Source organism: Lycorma delicatula, chromosome 3 (assembly GCF_047948215.1).
Source record: "Lycorma delicatula isolate Av1 chromosome 3, ASM4794821v1, whole genome shotgun sequence".
Lineage (NCBI taxonomy): Eukaryota > Metazoa > Arthropoda > Insecta > Hemiptera > Fulgoridae > Lycorma > Lycorma delicatula.
The window spans coordinates 21,383,715-21,402,585 of record NC_134457.1 but is presented as its reverse complement, the minus strand read 5'-3'; the positions used below and the strand labels follow the sequence as shown (position 1 = coordinate 21,402,585).

Below are 18,871 nucleotides of genomic sequence, written 5' to 3'. Positions count from 1 at the left end.
TATGAAATTTTTAATTTTATAAAAATATTTTTTAGTGTTTATGAAATACTTAATTTTAGGATTTTCTAGCATAACATTAATTTTTTATGATTAAATAAAAAAAAACTGGGTTACTGGTTGTTTTATTTGAAAGCTTGCTGCCCATAATTTGTGATGGTGAAAATGACATGAAATTATTTTTTTAAGGTGAACTGAAACCAAATTAAAAACACAAAAGAATCTTTTGTATTTTTATATTAAAAATATTTTAGAAATTAATATAGATATTAGTGGATGAAGGTGTGCAACTTGTATAAAATACAACTTTTATATTTTTATTTGTTTTCTATACCTTAAAAGAAAATAATTACAATCTTATATAATCTCTGCCATTGATCATTACGAAGAAGATATTCATGTAGAATTACGATTTAGGTAAATTTATTAATTTTAATTGTACTAGTGGAGCAGAAACAATTAGACGATTTAAAACTTGAAAATGAACACTTTAATTGCAGATGAAATACTAACTAGGTACACCATTATAAAGAACAAGGCCAAGCATTTATTTTTTTCACTCACATTTTGAAGATAACATCATGCAAGTAATTATTTGCAATAAAGCACATCTCTGTACATTGTCTGATATCGTCCATGAATTTTCTCAGCAGATCCACTGGAATTGCATGAATTTCTGCCTGGATGAAATCTTTCAGTTCCTGTATAGAGAAAGTCAGGAACTCTTACTGGCCCAATTTCATTGTTTAATAAGTGCAATCGAGCTGGTAAGAGTTTTGTAACAAATATTTATATTTTTTGATTATTAAATGGAATGCTTAAATATTGTTTTTTATCTATTTATATTATCTATTTGTTTATTATTTATTATTGTACACCGATTGTCTATTTCATAACATGTATTTTTTTTAAACAAAATTCTAAATTTATAACAGATTCTGATAATAGAAAAGTAGTGTCTTACTATTTTTGATATCAATATCATTTTGTTAAAAACAGTTTTATTTTGTTTTACAGAAATTTTTATTTTTTGAGTGGAAGAAATGATAATTTCAAGACTCTTGGCAACGGTTTAAAATTTCATTGTAATTTTTTAGGATAAAATTTTACATTTTAATAATCAATGATTTGAAACCTGGACTTGCTTTAAATCAGAGCTATCAGTTTGTGTTTATTACAGTAGGGATATTAAAAAAAAAATACTTATTATATTGTACCATATATATACATATTATTGTACCATATAATATACACATTTTCAGGGGATTTTATTTATGGTATAAATAATAAAAGAGTGAACTTGTACATATCTCCAAAGGAGGAATCATGTTGAAAAATTAATTTGTGATTCATAATATTTTTGTCATTGATCTGAATGCAGAGTCAATTTTATTATTTTTTTTAAAACTATTTCATTTGAATTTGGCCCAAAATTCAAATGGAATTGGACCAAAAAGTTTATTTGAATTATTTTTAACTCAGTAGGTTCTTTCGTTTAATTTTCTGTTGTTTGAAACAGTTTACTTTAATAATTTTATAAATTGTCCTTCTGCCATTCTAATTTTTTTTTAAGATCTCATTTGAAGAAGGTTTATTTTTCATAAAACTATAAGTAATTGAGCATTTACTACTGCTAATCTCTTTATATTAGGGTAAGTCAAGCAATCTGACTATTTGTAAACTAAGTGATCGTGATCTGATGAGAACTATTGAGTCAGCTGTACGATTTGGTAAAGAAGTATTAATTGAAAATGTTTTAGAAGAATTAGATCCAGCTCTTGATCCAATATTGACAAAACAAACATTTACACAGAATAATCAATTAGTGAGTAACATAAATTTTAATTTCTTTTATACTATTTTACTACTGCTATTTTTTGGAAATATATTATTTACAGTCAAATTTTAGGATATGAATATTTAATAAATGGTTAGTTATACACATAAAATTTAGCTTGTTTAGTGTGATATATGTTGATTATCTTTAAAAAATGTTTTTTATATTGGGAAGTTTTTTAACTTTAAAACTTACAAATATGTTGAAAAAAAAGAACAGGATGCTTTTAGAGCTCTGCTTTAGAAAACCTTAACTTGATTATAATTTATTAAATTTGTAACCAGATTGATTGAAATTTTCAAGTATTGTTTATGTTGTACTATAAATAGTTTTATCAAATCTCAGAATAATACTTTTGTACATTTCCATATTTTATGTTTTCTATGAAGACATGTATATCTGCAACAATAACTCATAGAAGTATGAGACAAATGATTCAATACTGACTGATGCCACTTAGGCAACAAAAATTATAACTTTTGAGAATTCTGTTTATTTTAATTTTTTTATGTAAATTTAATAATCCGTTTCTGAGATATCTATTCTCAAAATCAACTGCAAATAATGCTTCGTCAGATGGTAGAGCACTCCAGAAGTGTACAATATAAATTTTCAGTTGCAGAATATATTCACTGATTGTGCTTAACTTTATTTAGTGTCATATGATAATTGATGTATTGTCGTGCCTAAATAGATATATTTAAATAATTTTATATATATATTTTATGTTATCTTCCTAAAGTAATACAAAGTAAATTCTTATCTTTTTATTTTTCTCTTACCTATATTACCTACAGTATTATATCAAACATTTTTTTGCACTTTCTTTACATATTTAAATCATAAAAACTTACATAATAACTTTCCAAAAAAATTGTCAGTAGGTTCCTATCAGTTTCTTAGCATTAATTTTTGCTGTACATCATTTTAATTTAATGTTTTAAATATTGTATTTGCTCAATTGTTGGGTCAATAAAATTATATTTGTGATTCAACTCCTCCAAAAATCACATATGCAAATCCTTAATCTTTCTTTTCATAAATGATTGCAGTTATTGTGACAGCACATCTGCCAAGAATTCCATGAATGACCATGAAAATGCCCTGAATTTTATAAACACCTACAGCTTTGATAAAATATGGTTATTATTGTATTTATTTTTTGAAAACAAATGTTATCATTTTCTGCTATTAGATTGCTTCTCCAATTTCTCCAGTACTTTCTCTGTTTGCTAGATTAGCAGATGCTTCTGTTAAATGCATATTCCATTTGATAAGTGCTATTATCAATTACTAATTTATGTTCACAAAAAGCAGTATTAGTACTGTTCTACTAGTAAATAGATTGAGAACTGTCTAGGCAGGCAATTATCCATCCTTATTCTACTAGTTCCTTAAAAATTCTATAACACTAAAAAATCTTTCAGTTAAATCTCGTGGTATCTTCTAATTAAAGTTATTTTACTTTCCTAGCATCATAGGTCTAGAGCTACGCTGTAAGCAGGAAAGTATGGTAATCAGTCAAATGAGGCATGTGCTTTTTTTTGTATTACTTGAAATTTCATCATGATTCAGAAACCCCAAAAAAACAATAAATAAATATACTGTGAGTGAAGACATAAATATAAAAATCACTTGGTTCCAAGTCCAGGCTGTAAGAGGGATGATCAAAAATATCCCACTGGAATTGATTCAAAAGTTCTTGAGTTTTTTGAGTACTGTGCAGACTAGCATTGTCATGCAAAAACACAACATCAGATAATAGCATACTGCGATAGCTGGCCTAAGTTTCTTTAAATTTCACCATAGACTTGCATCAAATGGCTTGTGTTTCAGCACTTTGATGATGATGATGACGAACTTCAAAATGCTGTGAAAGGTTGGCTCAGTACTCAGGAACTGAGTACTGAGCTGAACTGTATGAAAAATGTATTTGTAAATTAGTGAAACGCTATGATGAATGGTTGAATTTAAATGGTGACTGTTGAAAAACAGTTAAAAAGCTGTATATAATAACAAAATGTTTTTATCTGTGCAGGTTTTTTATATATAGCCAAACATAGGTTACTTTCCAAACCGCCCTCATCCAAAAAAAAGGGAGAGGTAATGTTTATATGTATATACGTGTTTGAAACCTAATAACTTTTGACTGGATAAACAGATTTCGGTGACTTTTTGACTATATGAGGCAATTTGTTTGTAAACTTTTGGTATCAATATCTCTAGGGGAAGTGTTGATAATTTTTTGGGTTCAATTTTCTCAAAATTTTACAAACATAATCCCACTCTATATTAAGCTCATTACATGTGCATGCTTGTCTTAACTATTTTTTTTTTTTAATTTTGCACCAAAATTTCCCCTTCCCCAAAAATCAGAAAGCTATATTTTTATTTATGCATATTTTTTAATCAAAGTTTTTTGTCTTCCTAGGCATAACAGTAGTACAAGTGAGCCAAAAAATGCTTTGGCATCAATATTGGTGGTGGGAGAGCCGATCAAAGTTTTAAAAATAATTTAAATTTTAATGAATTTCTTAAAACTTTTTTTGTTTATTTTCATGTATCGTTATTTTTCCATTATATAAGAATAAATAATTAATGCCAGGAAAGTTGTATTCCTGTTAGCTTTTTTGTCAGCTGCTTTTTAATATAAACTTAATAAATATCATAGACATTATCAAATATCATATTAAAGGTGGAAAAAAGAAGATTTTTTTTTGAATGTATTTTCACCAACCAACTTTCTTTTCTTATAAAACTGAAGTAAATTTTTTTAAATCTAAATACCATGAGTTTCAGATAATAAATGATCTAAATATGTTAATGTTGTTTACTTTATTATTGAGCTGTTTTCGTTTCTTTTTTTTATGAAAAATAATATTATAAACTAATTTTTTATCCTTTAATCATTACATTTGTTTTTTTACAGGTTATAAAAATTGGAGATTCAGTTGTTCCATACAGTACAGATTTTCGTTTATATATTACTACAAAGCTAAGAAATCCTCATTACTTACCTGAAGTATCAATCAAAGTGTTACTTGTTAATTTTACTTTGGTTCCAAGGTAATTCAATTTAAATTAGTCATTTTTAAATTAATTTCTCTGTTCATTCATTTCAGAATAATACTTTTAAAAAAATCTCTGCATGGAACTAATTTAACATTTTCAAAACAACCTCTATTGGCCTACTCCATCATAGCTTGTCATGCTTTTGTACATTTCTCTTAACAATTATTTTTTAATACACTTTCTTTTCATAGATTTAAGTTAGGTTTGTAAACACAAAAAGTTGATACGAGTACATTTTGTTTGCCTCTGAGTATATGTAGGTGTTAGTGAAGGGATATAGTGAGAGTACATAGGATGAGAAAGGGAATGAGGGAGGCTTCAACTGCAGAATGTATGCATGTATGGACATACTCAGGCGAGTGTGTGTATGGTGTTTTACCCCACTCTGTTGCTGTAACAGTATAGTTCCGAGTTGCATCTGAAATACTCTTTTTAACCTGTATGAAAACTATACTTACAAAACTTACTATCCTTTAAATATATTTTTTCTTTAGGATATCATTTTAAAAAATGTACTTATGTAAGTTTTCAATTTACTAGAGATTATTTGATTAATAGATACATAAATTTAGGAATTTGTGTAAAAAACGTATTCTAAAAGTAAAACAAAGGATTTTTTACAATTTTAAAACTTTATAGTTATAAATAAATTTGTTTTTTAATCATCTAGTTATAAACCAATTAAAATGAGATAAAATAATTTCTTTTTTTAATTATCTTTACACTAAAAACTATTCAATAATCAGTAATAATTACAACATATATCTTAAATATTTTGTTTTTTATTATCAGAAACTAATTATAATCAGCTATTAGCACTTGATGTAAGTCGTCCTTTGAAAATTGTGTAGTTATGATCAAGAAAAACAATAATCTCAAGTCAGAAATATTGGTAAAGTGAAGAAGAGGTTTGTTGTTTCCTTCTGTACCAAGTAACATATCCCTACAACAAACTAAGTCTGTTTCAGTATAGGTAATATTTAGTTTTACATTACACTTGCATTCTGTTCACTTAAAAAACTGGCTGTATACTAAACATTTGGAATATTGTAAATTAGAGAAAGCTGTAAAATATAATTTAATGTAAATTATGTTTTTTTTACACCAGTCCAGTAATTTCACTGACATAAATTGAGCTAGTACATTCTGTTCAAACAGAAAGTTCAATATTTGTCTGAACTGTTTACAGTTGAATCTGTCATGTGAATCCTAGTTTACTTACTGTTTCATTGATGTCCCAGTCTTCATACCAGTTTATGTGACTTGGTTGTTACATCACAAAAGTGTTGTTTTTAACTGTGATCTTTATTTTACATAATCTGTGCCTGATCATGCTACTATAATAAATAATAAATGATTTCAATGCACTTTCTCACCATTCTTACAATTTTCCATTTTTTATTGTACTTATTAATAAATAGTTTAGCAAAATGAATCCTAGCAGCAGAATATAATTATTTACAAAATTATTTTTTTTACTTACAGTTTTATCTTATTTTTATTTAATACTTTTACAAATATCTATGCTTCATCAAAGTGTTTTATATGAAATTAAATTAAACGCTTCATTAATTATATTTATGTTTTCCAATTCAATCACTGATGTAAAATAAACTAGAATATTACAATCTTTACCAAATGCAAATATATAAATTAAAACACTTAAACTTTAACAATATAGACATGACATTTCCAGATTGTTTGCCAGAATCAGTAAATTGATAACCAATTACAATTAAATATAAAAATAACAATAAATTAAACAGATTAGATAAATTAAAATGAGTAAGTAATACACTAACCTGATCAGTAAATTAAATGGCATACAGTAAATTAACATTTCTCTCAGAAAAAAAGGCAAATATCTAATTAATTAAATTAATTAGCTAAATTTACTAGCTCTATACTAATATAATTTATAACGCACGTGCACGCACACACACACACACACACACACACATTTATATGTGAAATATATATAATATAGCAAAGTATTTTATATAATACTTTTTTATGTGAAAAAAAAAAATAATATATCACATAATGTAATATAAGAAAAACATATATAGACCATTGTATATAATTATATAAAATAAATAATTTCTGTTATTCAAATTTATTATAATATTCCTGCACAACAAGGGAATTAGCCACAACGATAGAAAAAATATATATAAATATAAGACGAATTATTCTGTTCCAATAAGTTCATTTTATATCAGCAACTGATGTGGTACATTCTCCATATTTTTAAATTTTAGATTATGTTTGTTAATTTAATTTATTCTACATAAAATACTCTGATGAAGCAGAGATCTCTGCAAAAATTCTTACATGGAAGGAAAAAACAAGTTATGTAAAGAACAAATTAATTCTATAAATAATATTACTATTATATTTTTTTCCTTATCTATTTTATTTATAAAAATTTTATGTACCAAATTGGTTTATGCAAGTTAGTTTTTTATTTTCATTAACTAGAAGATGACATTACTTTTTTTATTTCTTAGATACTGCTAAAATCAATGTATTAGTCTAAGAGCAAAAATAGAATACAAAATGTAAAACAACTTAGTATATGTATATTTTAATTTCTCAGATTTTTTGAAAATATTATAATTTGGATTAAAAATAATTGCTTAAAAAACAATCTAATATTAATTTTGAAAGCAACTGTATTGTACGTAATTCATTAATGATTGATCAATGTTATAAAATTAGTGGCTTACTAAAAGGTACAGTGTAGATGTAAGAATCCTATGAAATATATATCAGGTCTTACTTTCTTTCTTTTTTTTTTTTACCAGTGGATCTGAAGGTTAGTGGTGTATTCTAATCAAGGTCTACAAAACTGACATAAAGCCATGGGTAAATAATCTTGTACTGCAAAGAAAAGTCAGAAAGCATGGTCAAAATATGTGTTTCTTACCATATTAGTTGCCATAACAAATTAACCAGATATATATTAAATACTCTGATATTAAATACCTGTTTAAGCATTGGTTAACTAGTGATTCTTGAAATCAAGAACTAGAGTTAGATCTAACTCATGGTATTGTTACTTTTATTTGGATTTGAATACTTACGTTATCATACCAGTTTGACTGTTGGGATTCAGTTATCATTACTGTCTCAGGAAAAATGGCCTACATCTATCAAGATCAATTATTGAATTAGAAATGATTCAACAAAGATTTTTTGGTTACATTATCTTAAAAACGTATTATTTTTATTTATTTTTTCCTCAACAGTGGTTTACAAGATCAATTGTTATCATTGGTTGTAATGCAAGAAAGACCTGATTTAGAAGAAGAACGCTGAGCAATTGTTATCAGTAGTGCCCAAATGAAATTTGAATTAAAAGAAATTGAAGATAGGATCTTACATAGATTAAGTACTTCCACAGGATCACCAGTAGATGATATCGATCTTATTATCACATTAGAAGCTTCAAAAGTAAAAAGTGAAGAGATTAAGGTAAATAGATAATATAATAATATTTAATCTGCATTTTCTTAATATGTTGACCATAGTTTTATAAGTCTTTTCTAGAATAGATATTTTGTTATGTATTATTTTGATAACCGCTTAGCTTAGTTATAAAAACTATTATCTTTCCATACAAAAGAAAACATACAATTAATAATCGGTTTAGAATTAATTTATTTCTTTACATAGATAGTTTGCTTCATTTATAATTGGAGCCAAGACATGACATTAATTAAATGGTGCAAACAACTAGAGATAAGCATATATACTGTTGTTTGAAGAACTGCATAAGAGAAAATGCATATTGATGTTTCAGCAACAATCCTCTTGATGGCAAAAGTTTTTTTGTGAAAGCCAAAGAAGGAATGAAGCAGAATAATGTCAGGTAAATGTTTTTATAGCAGGAGATGTTCAATGGAATCTGAAGATAGACAAGGGTCCTTCCTACAAATTATATCCAACTGATTGTTTAGCTTAATAGTAGATCACACAGAAATTAGTATTTCTTAGGGATAAGTCACTTATTTCAATTTATGGTAGGCATATTTTACCACTACATTTGAAAACACAGGGTTCTAATATTTTAAATGATCCATTGATATAATTTTGTAAACCCATAGAACAAAACACATTCACAAAAATCAGAAGACTATGGAGAAAATTGGGGGAACAAACATCTCTAAAGTTCAATGAAGCATTGTTTTGCAGGATTCCAGTGTCACCATACTATTAAATAAACTGTTATCATCTAATAAGTCATATTCAGAAAGAGGTACAATATATAACTTTTAGAAGCAATTAATTTTATTCAGCATAGTTAGGAATAAAAACAAGCGGGCCGCTATTAATAATTAAGTAAATTTCTTTTATTCATTGTTCATCATGATAAACTTTGTTTTCTTTTAAAAATAATGTAATTTAATACACGACACTTTCTAAATAGGAGGAAGAATAACTTTCCACCAAATTAACTGCACCAGATTCCCACATAAATTGGTAATATAAAATAATTGATTCCCACATTTGGTGGTAGTTAATTCTAACTACCAAATTCCCAACATAAACAATATTGTAGACATTATTGATTCCCATTAACAACACATTTGCGATAATGTTGAAGAAAAAATGTGAGAATAAATGCAAACTGATCTTTCCAAATCAGACCTCTATGTGTTTAGAAAATGAGACACATTATAAGTTACTTTTTAAATAAAAACTAATTTTATTTGTCAATATCTTTATTTGTCAATCTAAAGAAATTAGTCTCATATAAAAATTGAAAAGTTTCGATATTTGAAGCCCAATATCTCATTTGAGCGACTTAAAATATATTTAAGTTCAGTAATTTAGAGTACAGCAGTAAAAATTCTAATTATTATCTGCTGTTATTCCTACATTTTTCAGAATTATATACTAGATTTTCATGGGAGGGAACCTATCTTCCTCATAGCATTGGCTAGGTCATAACAACACGCTACCATTACTGTTCAATTGAATTCACACACTGAACTGGATCATCACACTCACAATCGTAACTTACCACAATCTGTTTTGTCAATCACTTGGAAACTGTTTGTTACTTGCTGCTTTCACAGTATGAAAGGAGGAAAGAAAGAGGTATTACATGTATAAAGACTAGCAACAATGTTTAAAGTTAGCTCATCTCTTCCTTATTCTCTATACATTCATCTCTATAAAAGAGTGGCACTCAAAAAAAAAAAAAAATATATATATTAGGTTCACAAAAATATGAGAGCCCTGGTACAGTATTAATAAATTGGTAAAAATGTGATTTTTCCCCGAAAAAATGATTAAAATTTTTTTGAAAATTCTAAAATATGCATGTGATGACTTAAAGAAATCTTTTATACTTGTGTGTATAAAATGATGGAGTAAAAATATTTGGAATATTATTACCAACTAGTAAATATAAAGGTAATGTATGTGTAAATTAAAAAAAACTACGTTTATTGATTTTACAATATCTTTGCATTGGTATCAAACTCTAGCTTTCTCAGTGTATTTTTTGTATTTTTTTGTTACATTTTTGTTGTTTTCCACCAGGGAATGGATATGCTGTAGAGTAATTAATTCTCCAAAGATGATAAACATGTTAGAATGTTATATTTGTTGGTATCCCTGTACAATTTCAGAAGAGCTGAACTGATTTTCATAAAATGGATATAAAAAGGATATGTCTTAATCTTTGGAATAACATTGGAAATATGACGGAATTTTGGAAAACAAAAACTTATATGCTTATAATTCATAGATAAATATAAAACAAAATTATCTTAAAAACAGATAAAACAATGTTATACATGACTGATTATAAACTTAAGATTAATATTACTTTTTTTTTTAAATTGTTACGAAAATATTAACATAAATAATGTGAAGAACATTTAACAATTAATAAGTAGACATCAAAATTAATGTGAATAGTTTCATGAATTATTCCCTAGAAAGTGAATAAATTACCAATGATCCAAACAGTTTGGGATATAGAAAATTTAAAAAATATTATTTACTACTTCTAAAACTATTAGCATCGATGACATTTTTAATATTTGTAATTTATTTAGTTATGTCCTATGAATAAATGTTGTTCAAATGAGTAATATTTTTTTCTAGATAAATTTTTGTTTAAAAAAGTTAGTTAATTTTAATATGTATAATTATTTATATATATTTATCAATATTATTTTTTTTTTTTTTTTTTTTTTTTAAGGCACTCGAAAATCCTGCTCCAACATGGCTGTCTGTTCGTTCTTGGAGAGAGATTCTTTCATTAGAAATCTTTCAAGGTTTTTCTGAAAGATTTAAAAATAATGTTGAATATTACAAAGAAATTTTTGATTCTGAAGAGCCTCATAGGTCATTTAAGTTTTTTTTTATTTATGCATTTAAAATTATTTTATTTCTCTGTTTAAATGTTTGCATTTTATTATTAAAAATTAGAAACTTAGTGAGAGGAGTTCAGAAGTTTATTACTTTCTGAGTTTTTTATTATTTAATTATTTTTTCTATGAAACTTGTTTTTCATGCTTAGATATGATGCAAAAACTAAACAAAATTACTTCTGTAAATACAGATCAATTTTCATAATAGTAGACAATTTTTTTTGTATTATATTAGTCTAATGACTATTTTAAGATTCACTACACAGAAGAATAATTTTTTAAATGAGTGACATTTTACTTACATTTATATAGATTACTACAAATAATTTTCAAATCAACCATTCAGGTAGAAATAAAATAATGCATCTGTTTCTACAAATAATACAAGAAAACTAGGTATTACACGATTAAAAATGTTACAATTGTAATCTGTAATTAATGAAAATATTTAATTATGCATAACAGTCAACAAAATCTAACAGTTTTTTTGTTGTTTGTTAAGGGGAATCTATAAATCGAATAAGAGGAAACATGAAATAAAAGGAATAAATATTGTATAAAAGGATAACATGCATCATGTTTTTTAGCAGTGACATTGGGTTATGATAATTAGAAGTAGTTGAATATATTCATTATTCGACAAAGCCAACTAGCTAGTACAAATACTAGTGTAATGTCTTCCAATAAGTACACCACTGGAGAATTTTTTATAAAAAAAGTGATGTCTTTCAAAAGAATTATTTTCATTTTGTATTCATTATTTCTTATTTACTATTTATTATGTAATATTTGTTATTTTGAGAATAACTACATATTAATTTGATTGTTGTATTGTCAAATGTAGGCATTTATTACTGTATTAATTTAAAACTGCTATGTTATATAAAAAGTATACTTATTTCATTACAAAGTAATAACAACTGCAATTTATTGATCATTAATTCAGCTAAATAAAAAATAATTTTGCAATATATTTCAGTAAAAAATTAAGGTTTTGTTTTTTGCAATTATTCTCTATCTGTAGTATGTAATAATGATTTATAGTTATAACCTATCACATACAATGCAACAAAAAGAACTGTAGTCCTTTTTACAATTCACTTTTTATATACATTAACTGACAAGTTTAGTTCCTCATAATGAATAATCAGTTCACTTTGTTATGTTAAACATGTCTATTCTTTATTTGTATACCAGTTTATTAAAAGACAACAAAAGACATCTAAATAGATTTTTTTTTAAAGAACAAATGTGTTTGATTTACCACAGATTAAAATGATGTCATCAAAATCAAATTTTTCTTGGGTTGGCTAAATGAATTAATTATAACAAAGTGTTTTGTAGTATTTGAGATTTTTGCAAAGTAATTAATTAAAATTAATTATTGATGTGATCAATTTGGAGAACGCATAAAATACAAAAATTCACATCGATTGATTTGTTAAACAGTTATTAATAAATGCCAACGTTATGGAGTGAAACTGTGTTTCCCAACATTGGGTAAACTATGGGAATAGGTTATTGAACATGGTTTTCTGAGATTTTCCAGTTGTTATCGAATTGTCAGATTGTAAGGGATGCAAATCGATTATCATACTCAACCCTGACTCAGAAACTAATTTGAAAATTTTAGAGAGTTTTTAGATCATTAATAAAAGAAATTTTTGAGAAAATATTGCATGTATAAATATAAAAATAAGATTTGTTTATTGATCTAAATCTTACCATGCTCTTATTACTACTAAAATATTTTTAATGTTTTAAATTTTTTTAAAACCTTAAGTTAGTTTGGCTGATATTCATTCAATAAAGATATCTTCTCAGTTTAATTTAATTCTTTTCTAAACTCTTCATGGCTAATGATAGGAGATTTTATACAAGTTCTGAATACTAGAAAAGAATTCTAATATTTTTTGATTATAAACTGAATTAATTTGAAAGTTTTTAATTGAGATCAAACAAGATAATCATATATGCTGGAAAATGTATTTTCATCACAAATCATTATTACTAGAACTTAGGAAAAACCAATAATATTTTTTTTTATGTTTATAAACAGGAAACGTTTACCACAGCCTTGGGATAAGAAATTAGATTCTTTTCAATTTCTTATTGTATTAAAATGTCTCAGACCGGATAAAATTAGTAATGCTATGCAAGATTTCCTAACTAAACATCTTGGTTCTAGATTTATTGAACCACAAACATCAGATTTAATTGCAATGTATCAAGAATCTCGACCTAATGTACCATTAATTTTTGTTTTATCTCCTGGTACAGATCCAGCTGCTGATTTATATAAATTTGCTGATAAGGTATGTAATAATGTACATTTTAGATTTTATTTTCTACTTTTTTTTACCTTTATAATTATTATAGTCTCCACAGTTTTTCAACTCCAAATTTTTATAAATCTATACTGATGCCATATTTATCTGCATATTTTCAATGGTTTCTTTTTTTTAATCAGTAATGTCTGTTTTCATACCTTTTTATTCATTAGAAATCTTTAAGTGAAACATTTTTTTTTTTCATAAATACAAGTACTCTTCCGTTTTATTCAGTTATCTAATATATTTTTTTATATTACTGTCCGTGACAGTCTTTGGGCAGAATTAATTATACAAAATCTTTAATGACATATAGAATCAAATTTTCTTTGAAATAGATATATTTTTATAAGAGTATTTTTAGGTTGCAAAAGCAATTTAAAGCATTAGGATACAGATTAAAAGTGTATATCATTGTAAAGTTCATTACAGTAATAAAATTTCAGACATAACACTTTCTTCATAAAAAAATTTTGGTGTTACATATTCTCAGGAGTAGGATTTAATTTAAGTCCTTGTCGGATATAATTAAGCTATTACAAAAAGGTAGAAACCAGTCTTAAACTTTTTTTGTAGGATTATTGTATTTCTGTGAATCCTTTGGATTTATGTATTATGTGAATATTTAATCAGATATTTATTAGTATTATTGTAGTATATAAAATACAAATTTCTAAAATATCATATTGAGAAAAAAGTTGAAAATAAGTTGATAGATTACAAGCAAAGGTTTATAATATATCATATTTTAAACAAAATTAAAATTTTGAAGCAAATAATTGTAGCAAAACATTATCCCACTACAGTTAAGATTAATTGAACTAAGTGTAATAAGTATTGTAGTATTCAAAATAATCATATAGTTTTTCAAAATGTAGCTTTCATGTCATAATGCTTTCAATCACTTCGTAACCATGTTCAGTGACTGATACTCTTATCTTAATATTATCAGTTGTTACTGGTATTTTTTTTCTACTTACACACATTTAGTACATAATTGAAAGTGCATTGTATTTGTTAATTTATTGTGTGTTTGCATATTTCATATTGTACAAGTGATTAAAGATGTGATCGCGCATGATTAAAGTGATTAAAGATGTGTGTGCGCGCGCATGCACACACACACAGTTATAAGAACATTATTAATGTTGTCTCTTATGTGGCTGTGGAGAGTTTTTTTTACTTGTAAATGTAATTAATTTTATTTATCATTTAATATTTTTTGTAGATGAGAATGACTAAAAGAATGTTATCAATATCACTTGGGCAAGGCAAAGGACCAGTTGCTGAAAAAATGTTCATTGAAGCAATAGAAATGGGCAGTTGGGTTTTCTTTCAGGTAAGTTTTTTTTATTTATTGTAGTTCTGTTAATTACTTTACTTTATTTCATAAATAAATGACACAACATAAATTATTTTGTTTGAAAAAATTCCAATTTTATACTGCTTTATATTTTTATATGTTTTTTGAATTATCAATAAAAGTCTTAGTAAAGGTGTTAAAAATATTCTTATCTCAATTAAAACTGATTACACCCTTACTCCAGAATAACCTTCAGCCATCTGACTGACATGCTGTTCAAAAAATTCATCTGAATTATACATAGCTGACACATCATTTCTTAATAGTCTCTTTTAACATCCAAAAAGAAAATTTTGATGCCTGCCAACTGTAATTTTTCCCTACTTGCTACTGTCTTTTCCAGTCATTCAAAAATGACCTTCCTTTCAAACTGTCTTTAATTTTTGTAAGTAGGAAAGTCAAGGGCCTAATGATTAATATTGATTATCTGTGCATGAAACTCCAAATTTTTCAAAATACTTTTTTGTGCAGTTAATTTCCTCCAAATAGAGGGCAACTTTCCTCAGCTTCCTTTGCCATTTTTTTTATATATCTTTTAATCAATATAAGAAGTTAAAATTGAATTTTAGATTAATTGTTCATTATATCTGAAGTTAACTCTAGTCAGTCCTTTCTTCCTAAATTTAGTGTTTTCAATTTTTTAGCTGTGAAACATTTTTCGCTACACCATCACAAAGGCTGGTGTTTGATCTCTGAATGATAGTTTGTATAACTATGCTTCATAAACAGTAATCTGATTAAAAAAACTGTCAATTAGCATATGATTTATTTCATTATCAGATCTAAAATCAATATTAGATAATTTAATATTCTAATAGATCTTTATCAAAATTAGATATGATTTCTTGATCAGTATCTGATTACATAGTTGTTAAAGAAATGCAAATACTTAGAATTACCTTAATTTACATCCAGAAGAATAGTTCTATTATTTACGGATAAGAATTGTATTATTTTATATTCTTCAGTTTTTTCGACAAAACAAAAAACCACTCCAATTACATTAAAAAAAAATGTATTATTTAAATTTTGGAAAATAAAGTGGACCAACATATTTTACCTACAATAAAATGATAACATTCATTCTTTAAAAAATGTTTATAGATTAACTTCCAGTCAAGAAGTTTATAAATTTTTATTTTCCAGTATATTACATATTGAACAGTTTTCTTATCCAATGAATTTATCTTCATTCATAGAAAAAACATTTGAAGTTTTTTTTTAAATCTGACCAGCTGTTTCTTTTTTATACTTTTTTCATTAATAGTTATATACAATTTTAGAAGTTACATATAATTTATAGACATTGGTAGTTATGGTATAAACGTTCAAAGAACGTGCCCTAAACACACTTACCACTGACACACACACGCGTGTGCGTGCATGCATCATGCACATGCACATACATACATACATGGGCATGTGTATGTATAAAGATGTGACTACCAACTTTATAAATTCATTGCCTTTTGCTAAGTCTTTAACTATTGACCCATTAAAGACAGTCTGCTTATAGTTAAGTAATAATACCAACATGCATCATTGGATAGCCTTGGGGTTAGCATCTAGGATTTTTTTTGTTTCTGAATTACATTTGTTAATATTGGAATGGTTCTTTTTTTATTTTAGATGAAATTTTGATTGAAAGAATCCCATCTCAAGTTAAATTAACTGTTGAATTAGAATCTTCAAATTATCATTCAATTGTTTTACTATGTTTTCTATTTAAAGATAATAATAAGCCTCCTCAGAAATGTTTTAATATATTTTCACAATTATAAATGCAATCGGAACAAAGAATAAATATTTTATTTGTTACTGAACAGAATAAAAGGAAACTGAGGTAGAATCTCGATCAGAGCCACATTATAAAATTCTCAATAAAAAATTCTAATGAAAGTAGAAAAGATGAAAGACTATTATTGAGCAGAGAAAGAGCTATAAATTTCATTTTAATGGCTATTAAAATAACTTTTAATAAAATAAATTGATTTTTATTTAGAATAGTAACAGTTTAGATATATAGAGTAAGCTAGAAGATAATTGTTAAACAATTGAGATGAGAACTTAGTTTTAGGTTTTAATTCTATTTTTAGGATTTTTATTTCTAAATTTATTAATACTGATGATTAAATTGAATATTTAAATATGTGATTATTTTTTTCCATTTTTATTTTTATAGAATTGTCATTTAGCACCTAGTTGGATGCCAAGGTTGGAATTTCTTATTGACAACATTGATCTTGATGTAACACATCGTGATTTTAGAATTTGGTTGACTTCTTCACCTACACCATCATTCCCAGCATCAATATTACAAAATGGTAGAAAATGACTGTTGAACCACCTCGTGGAATTAAGGTATTAATATACCTTAATTTGTTTAAAATAAAATTGGAAACCAATTATATTTTAAACAAAGACTTGTTTTGTTCATTTATGTTATTAAAATTGTCACACCAGAACAAATATGAATTGTTTTTTATTTAATGAATTAATCCACCAGAAGCTTATAGAGAAGCTTGTGGGAATATAGACATGGAGTTTTGCAGCATATGAGTAATTCCATGCCTGATCAGAGTTCAAACTCAGGTCTCCCAGATGAAAGGGTGAGACGCTACCACTCTGCCACCGTGATGTACAAATTTAAATTCTTAAATTAATTATTAAAATTTCATTGACTTTAATATCAAACTCGATGTATTTTGAAGTTGTGTGTAGGAAAGTTGTTGTTATTAATATCTTGTCACAAAATTAAAAAAAAAAACATTTTAGACTGAAGATTAACTTTTTGACCTCTTACCTATTACACGAGTATTTATTTTATATAATACAGCTTTGTTTTTTTTTTTTAATACCATCTCTTAATAACTAAGTATAAGGTTCTAAAGTTAAATCCCCTAATGTTAAATATATAACTAATTGACTTCTGATTAGGAAGGAAAAAATTCTTCAGTTGAGTAAACTCTTTTTTTTTTATTAAAAACTGCTCTAGTCTTTTGATAAATTTTTTTTATGATTATAAGTATCAATGTAATATAATAATTTCCCATGAACTTTAGCTTGACATAACTGTTGTATTCTAACAGTATTTTATGGACTTTCACAAACCTATTTGTTCCATTTCTTTCATTGTAATTATAATTGTCTGAAATTCTTTTAAAAATCTGTATATCTACAATTTATTATTTCATAAGTAAATAATGAAGGAATGGTGGAACAACCATTAATTTAAATTAATAAAAGATTGTCTACAGTTTTAATATTTATTCATTTGTTGCCTAAAAACTACCTCAGAATTTTATTTATGTAATCCTAAATTCTGTTGATTATTATATATAAGAGATTATCTATGCATAATAAACTTCTCTAATCAGTTTATCATTACCAAACCTAGATATTAAAGGAATATAATAGGAATATTTTAGCCTATTTTTTAAAAATATAATTGTATATAGTCATTTGAAGAGAGGTTATGATGATAAACTATTTTATATAAGAACTTTATTATTTATGTCTGTTCTGTAGCACTATTACCTACTATTAATATTATCTTCCTATTTACTATTAAAATTAGATTTATTATCATTTGTTTATCATTACTATATTAAATTGTACCAAATGAGATGATGAATAGCTGGCTTGTGTTTATAAAAGCATTTATTGCAATTAATTTAGCAAGTATTTAGCAATGGATTGTATCAGTGTTGTACCATTGCTTAAAGTATTATTGATTCACTTAAACACTATATCTGTATAATATTCAGAATGATTCATGAAGGATGTAACAGACTTTCAGGACATGTTCTACTGATGAAAATAGAGAAGAAGTCCATATAAAAATAGGTTCACAAGTGCTTCAATATGCATGAAGTCTGAC

General features: G+C 25.8%; 1 pseudogene; it reads left to right on the top strand.

Moving 5' to 3' along the window:
- LOC142321435 (dynein axonemal heavy chain 1-like) overlaps positions 1 to 18,871 on the top strand; it is a 101,803-nt pseudogene that overhangs the window by 61,345 nt on the left and 21,587 nt on the right.